This window comes from Haemaphysalis longicornis, unplaced genomic scaffold (assembly GCF_048455015.1).
Source record: "Haemaphysalis longicornis isolate Haplotype H1 unplaced genomic scaffold, Haemaphysalis longicornis Haplotype H1 scaffold_7, whole genome shotgun sequence".
Lineage (NCBI taxonomy): Eukaryota > Metazoa > Arthropoda > Arachnida > Ixodida > Ixodidae > Haemaphysalis > Haemaphysalis longicornis.
The window spans coordinates 77,920,922-77,926,921 of record NW_027526422.1 but is presented as its reverse complement, the minus strand read 5'-3'; positions in this window follow the sequence as shown (position 1 = coordinate 77,926,921).

Sequence of the window (6,000 nt, the reverse complement as noted above, 5' to 3'; positions counted from 1 at the left end):
CTGACCTGAATCCTAACCGTCGATGCCGAAATGGTCTTTTCCCCCAAGACATATACCCCAGCATCACGACTACTCAGTTCTCCCGCGATGTAGGAAAGGGGGAAATAAAGCACCGGTTCTTGAAGTACGGATGCATTTTACAGACGCCGTTAAGCGACGTGAAAGCGACCTCCTTTAGAAGTAAGCAGAATACTTCAAGAAAAGAAATACTCCAAAATTTATCTAACCTGAAATGAAACCTTAGTTCCTTTCTCATCGTGCGTTTCCGCGCAAGGAACCTAAAACCACTACTAACGTTATGAGCTCCTTTGTTATCTATGAAATGGGTTTAAGTTCCTGCTTGCGGCTAACATAGCCGTTCTAAGGCCGTACCTCGACAAGGTTGTCGTATGCTTACCTACGATCTAGCGCGGCCTGACACAAAAGTACACACAACAAAAAAGGATATCTTGCCTCAGTTGTTTCCCTATCTTGAAGCAAGTGAGCCGATTTCGGGCTAAGAATAAAAACTCGTGTGGACGTAGCCTACAAACAAAAGCTCAGTATCGATGCCATCAATGTCACGCCGAAAGAACCAAAGCGCAAATATTTTTGTGCTCAAAACAAAGTCCAAAATCTATGGGGAATGCAAAAAAGAAATCTTTTGGTGGAGTTTGATGTCAGGTCCCCAGGAAGTGTGCGCGTGTTGACGGGAGACACCCACGTACTCTTTTTTTCTTTCAAGGATGAAAACAAAGTCCGCTGAAAAAGTTCTACTGCAGTGATTACATTGCAAAAAAGAAAATCAGAACTTTGCGCTCACTCCGCCTTAGAAGGCGGAGTGAACGCGTAGAAGGCGACGTCCCTATATTCCTCACGAGGCTTCCTGAAGAAAACGAGTCAACAAGAAGCGGCCTTCAGAGACTCTAATGTTTGATCAGTGTTTTGGAGATCCTTCGCCTGACAAATCGATTGTGCGAAAAACCGGATGAGGAGACCGGCAGTCCGCCTTGCGGATTCTTTTTTCTACGCGTAGTTTGCTACAACTTTGAGGGCATTCGAGGGAGCCTGTCGCTCCGAATCAGTGCCTTTTTGAGTTTTCTAGTTTGTCGCTGCGCGTTTGGTTGTTCTGTTGCTGTCAGCCATCTTTTGAAAGGCGTCTTGAAAACCAGGACGCGTCCACTCTGTTTGACAGTTGCAAACATGACATGCATATTCTTGTCGCTGTTTTTTGCATCTAGTATTCAGAACCACAAATGGCTAACGCTTGAAGAATTCTCATTGCTGTGCATCTTACCGTGTGCACTTTATACTTCTTTTGTTTGAAGGCCGGTGTCAGAGAAAACATACTGCCTGTTGTTTTGTGTCTGTCTGAATTTCGTTTTGGTATAGCTTGTGCGTTAGATTGAATAGAATACACGTGATAGTGTCAAATATATCCTGAGGCATAAACTGACTGTTAAAATCCGGAGAATAGAATGATGTGCGTCGGCTTTGTGGCTATTTTTGCTCATGGTATGAGTTTCCAAAGAGAATACTACGCTTTTAGGGGGAAAGCGTTTCCTATCTATGTTGAAAGCACGGGCGTTGACAGGTAGGGAAACTCATGCAGTTCAAAAAATAAAAGCGGGAGCGAAGGATCGCGCGCCGCAACAGGTAAACCTTAGTGCCGGAGGAGATTCAGAGCTGGGCTCTGAGAAAGTGCGATGGTGTCTGGCACCCGAAAAAAAGTAGGCCGCTGCCGCACGTAGTCTAAGCCGCGTTGGAAGACGATGGGCCGATAGGGGCAAATAAGGAGACTCCTAGCAAAACCAAGCGAGCGGAAAGAGCTGTACAGAGCGCTGGTGAAAAGCGCGTCCTTTCAGTTTAACACAAGTTGCAACAGTATGACCACAGAATGAATGTCCAATGAGGCTTCCGCCTACTTTTTCTGCGAAAGCTCCGAGCATCCAGACTAATTTTTGATTATTGTGTTCTTTAGTGGCGGAAGGGCTATTGACCTAAAGAGCGCCAAGTGTGTTGTGGCTTAGCAACTTAGTTGTGCTCGCATGTATAGCTTCAAATTCCCTTCCCGTGATGTTTTCTCGCAATATCCTTAGTGAAGCTGCCGCAAAAATATTCGATCGACGCCTACAAGGTACGTGTTTGTGGCTCCTCTAGCATTTCAGAAAGCATCTGTAGAAATTCAGAGAATTGTCTAGTAATGCGTAGCACGCTTATGCCGCTTGTGTAGAATGTAAGTTTTTTGCAGCCAATTATTTTTAATTTTTTTATGCTGTTCAACCAATCATCTCCATTTACGCTAATATAACGATTAAACGTTGAACTTCGGCTAAATCTGAAGTTTTGTGGAAATGCAGGGTGTTACATGGTTCGTCAGTTTCGAAGTTTTTTTATTTTTTATTTTTCCCATTTTGGTTGTTCCAATTTTTGTTCCACCAATTATCTCCATTTACGCTATTATAACGATGAAAGGGGGAACTTCCGCGAGTTCGCGTTTTTGTTGAAGTTGTGAAAATGCAGGCGGCCACAATTCGCCATTTAAGCTTTTTTTAAAATATTTTTCTTATGTTCTGGCGTAAAAAATTGTGTTCTACCAATCATCTCCATTTCCGCAATTACAACTATTAAAGCTGGAACTTCCACAAAATCTGCATTATTTTGGGAATGCGTGGTCTTGGCGCTGGGGTTCCTCGGCAAAGCATTCCAAGCATTAAATGTGGTGCGTTTTGTAAGTTCGTTGCAGCCGAGAGTCAATGGTTTTCACAAAAATGAGCCCTCTATGTACCGGAGCTATGCAAACATGTCAACCTGAAACATAAAGGTCTTGCCACAGTTGGATTTCTGAATAATGTAGGTAGTCCTCTGAGATTATGGGCTCCGAATTTGGGGTCCGTTTCAGAGGCAAAAAGACGGCCTGGTGGCAGGCTGACACCTTTTTTCAGCCAACATTTGTTGAAACTTCACCTCACGTGGGCGGTAACAAACTAAAATTATCCTCCCCTTATGTAAGCATGGGCCGTCTGTGTGCAAGACAATTGACATATATATTCTGTGCAGAAAGATTGATTGATTGTAGGGTTTAACGCGCCGACGCAACGCAGGCGATGAGACGCGCCGTAGTGGAGGGCTCCGGATTAATTTTGACCACCTGGGGATCTTTATCGTGCGCCGAAATCTCGTACACACGGGCGTTTTTGCTTTTCGCCTCCACCAGAAAAGCGACCGCCGCGGCCGGGAATTGAACCCGCGACCTCGTGCTCAGCAGCGCAACGCCTTAGCCACTCAGCCACCGGTGCAGAAAGAAGCATCCCTGCGATCTTCTACAAGCTTCAAATGTTCGGGGCAGTTACCTTATTTGTTTCCGGTGACTTTTTAATAAAATGAGCATTAGTTAAATCGGTAGTGCAACAACCCTGCGTCGTGGCCAAGAAGTGGCCCACAGAACAGCTGACGCATGGAACAAAAATGGCTTAGGGCTCCAACAGTAAAAACCTGCAGAAAGAATGCTTGGAGTAACGCCCAGTTTCGGGGGGGTAGGTAGCACCAATACGTAATTGGTGTATTCAGGCGCCGACGCTACACAGGCGATTAGGAGCGCTGTAGTGGAGGGCTCCAGATTAATTTTCACTACCCGGAGATCTTTAACGCGCGCGCCATTATCTGGAACACACGGGCATTTTCGCGTTTCGCTTCCATCAACTACAACAATTAGTAAAGTAATTGAGCTATAAATATTACATAACCTTGTTTTATGGAATTCAATCGTACGTCCCCAAAACACCACACGAGCGCACGTCCTCAATGCACAAAGAGCTTTTTTATGCGCGTTTTTTAACCATTCGGCTATCGTCTTGATGAACGCCATCATGGGGTGGTCCTTAAGAATACCGCAACTGTCGTTCCTCATACGCTCTAAACGGAGAATCACGCTGCCGGCGATGATGTAGAAAAATACCCCCGTCCACTGACGGTAGATGTGGCGGATGAAAGGTGTACACCTGGTACAATTTATTTCCCACTGTATCATTGGCTGGGGGGGGGGGGGAATCTTACTGTCGGCCTGCACGTGCCCCACCCCCCGCAGGCGGACTGGGCTGTTTCGGTCGGTTTCGGCTGTCCTGCTTTGGTCCATCGCAATGGCAGGAGTCAGTGGTATGCCAGGCCCACTGTATTGGATATTCAACGCCCATGGGAGCTTGAGCACCTCCCAAGACACTCTGAGGGCAAGTGTCTTCCAAGAACGCCGATGCGGGATGCGGACGCACGCCTGGACAGCCTGGGTGGCTACCGAGGTTGGTGCTTGGAAGGTTAATTCGATCAAAATTTGCGGTCGGAAATTTCTGTGGATCAACTATGATTTTCTTTGGCCGGGGGCGGCAACGCGCTCCTGTAATCCAGTGTGGGTGGAGGCCGGGGGATCACTGTTGCGAAGTGCAACTGCACTCAATCGGTACAGTTTGTGTTATAGTGGCGCATGGTTGCTGAAGCAATGTGAGCGCTACTATGAGACCGGGGGAGTTGCGAGCCCCTGTAACCGCAGCTAGGAAGGGGCCTATAAACACGAACCATTCTGCTCGCCGAGGGAGGTGACGAGCCCTTGTAACCCAAGTCATAGGGGTATATGCGGTACAGTTCGTTTTATCGCGCCTTGCTGAAGCATGGGTACACACAATGAGGCCGGGGGTGTAGCGAACCTCTGTAACCGGAGCATGGAAGGGGCCTTTAATTCAAGCTGGTCCGCTGACCGAGGGAACTTGATGAGCCCTTGTAACCTTCAGTCTTCGGAGCGACAGTGCGGAGCTACTGGGAGTTCCTCAGAGGATCCCGTGTATTTCGAAAGATGGTATTTGTGGAGCAACTATGACTCTCTTGGCTAGGGGAAGTAGCGAGCCCCTGTAATCCAGTGTGGGAGGAGGCCAAAAGCTGGGGGTGGTAACGCGCCCCTGTAATTCAGCGTAAGAGGAAGACAGTGGGTCAATGTTGCAAAGTAATGACTGTGCTCAAGTGGTGCAGTTCGCACGTAGTATTGGCGTACCATTGCTGAAGCAATGGGTAAACCACTACCGAGTCGGGGGCGTGCACACCCCTGTAACCATAGCTCGGGGCTCGTTCGGTTGAACTTGCGAGCTGGTTTGCAGGCCGGGGTTGTGACAAACTCTTGTAATCTAATGTCATAGGGGCCAGAGCGTGGAAGTACGGTAATTCCACATGACCTCCTCGAGGAATCGGGGAGGTCGCACAACCCCTGCCCGGGGAGCGTGCAAAACGGCCGACACTGCGGAGGTTGCTGGTCAACTGGAATCAGGTCTTACGCGGAGGTCGGGCGGTCGGGTGTCAACCCGGCACTTGGCAATGCGGTTGAAGTAGGAAGGCGTGTCGAGATCAATCAACTTTGACTTTCTTTTGCCGGGGGAAGTAACGCACCCCTGTAATCCAGCGTGAGAGGAGGCCAGCGAGTCAAGTTGCGAAGTAGCGAGTGATGCCCGCGTACAGTCGTTTGTAGTTGGCAGTACCGATCTCAATGGTCGGGAAACCACTACGCGCCGGGGGACTGGGGACCATTGTAATCGCAAGCTTGGCGGGGCCAGCGACCTGATCGCAAAGTGGTCGGGGGAAGTGACATACCCCTGTAACCAAATGTCATGGGGGCTAGATGTTGTACAGTCCGTACGAGACCAGGTGGGGGGAGGGGGGTCGCGGCCCCCTGTAACCTTCCTACGAGGGGCCTATAGACTGATCTTCTCTATGCCTCAGGGACCAGCTACCACAAGCTACTTGGTGTCTCGTAAGGGGAAAACGAGGATAGGTGAGGTGAGTACACCGACTGGGGAAGCTCTCCTGGCTTAGTAAAGGCTAGTAGGCCCGGACCGATCTCCTCCGCCATATGCAAGGCAATGCCTGAAGACTCTTGTTCCTATGAGCGTCAGAGTAGGCAAAGAGGAGGACATAAGAATATGCCCTTGTCCTGACGAAGGGACCTTGCGAACGGACCGTTGAGGTACGTGCGCATACAAACTT